General features: G+C 37.8%; 1 protein-coding gene across 21 annotated transcripts in view; it reads right to left on the minus strand.

Moving 5' to 3' along the window:
* Positions 1 to 821: 821 nt before the first annotated feature.
* Positions 822 to 1,127, minus strand: part of LOC124380178 — a 10,725-nt gene continuing 10,419 nt past the window's right edge. For all 21 annotated transcript variants that reach the window (XM_046841020.1, XM_046841021.1, XM_046841012.1 and 18 more), the window contains one exon: positions 822 to 1,127. This exon is cut by the window's right edge and continues 37 nt beyond it. The gene's annotated coding sequence lies outside the window, so the exon portion shown is untranslated.

Consider the following 1,127-nt stretch of genomic DNA (forward strand, 5'->3'; position numbering starts at 1 on the left):
TGATAACCATCGTCAAAACAATATGCTTCCACCACCATGCTTTACAGTCCTGATGGCGTTTTGTTGCCATGAATTTCTACTTTGTGAACTTGATATGGGCTCTCCAGGTGAGAATAGACTTTCTTCATTATCTTCTTCTTTATTGCTCTGTCATGCACATGCTCTGTTTGCCATAAACATACTCACATAGCTCCATCAAATCATCATCCCCATTGTTCTGCCAGTTATGAACAAGTGTCCTTGCAAGGTCAAGGTCATGCCATGCCAAGTGAGCTATGAAATCTTTTAAAGTCTGAGTGATATGGTGGTGTGTCTTTGTGCTTTGGAAGGTCTTTATAGCACATGCCTTTGTACCTGAAATCTGAAGGTCTGAAGTAAGCAGGTGTTTTACCTCCATCAGTAGTTGATTCCTCACAGCTGTTGAGAACTTTAAGTGACTCTATGACCTTGAAGGAAGCTGGCTATTTCTGAGAGATGTTCTACAAAAGGACTTCACACAGTGGAATCAGCTCAGCGCCGATCTTATCCACGAGCTGCCGAGTCATGCTTTATAGGAAAGATTTATCTTTTACTTCTCTTCATGTGCGAGATAGGAGCTTCAAAGTCTTTCCTCTTTCTCTCATTCTCTCATTTTACTTTCTTTCTTTTTCTTTTTTTTTTACTGCTTTAAGAAAAAAGATGATATTAGAAGATAAATAAAACATAAGGACGAGCGAAAGGAACATTTTCTGTCCCGCTGAATATTTGATGCGTGCCGATTGGACACGTTCAGGATGAAAAGAGCTGTTAAAGGTGGGGACACGGATGAAATAAAGATGATATGATGAAATGAAAAAACGTCTCTTTATTTAAAAAAAATATACCAAAAAACAAAAAAAACCTAAATCCCAGGCAGAACCAACACTTTCAGTGCACTAACAAAAAAAATGACTATAATTCATAATTCAGCAGTAAAACGCTACCAATGAATAACCCCCCACCAAAAAAAAAGCAGCCCAATATTCACAACCAATCAGAGCACAGATTTATAATAAAGTCCAGTGTGAAAAAGAAAAAAGAAAGAGCTGATGGCAAAAGGATGAAAAAAGATCTCACTGGACAATAGTGGACAGAAAAGATGAAGAAAT

Source organism: Silurus meridionalis, chromosome 26 (genome assembly GCF_014805685.1).
Source record: "Silurus meridionalis isolate SWU-2019-XX chromosome 26, ASM1480568v1, whole genome shotgun sequence".
Taxonomy (NCBI): Eukaryota; Metazoa; Chordata; class Actinopteri; order Siluriformes; family Siluridae; genus Silurus; species Silurus meridionalis.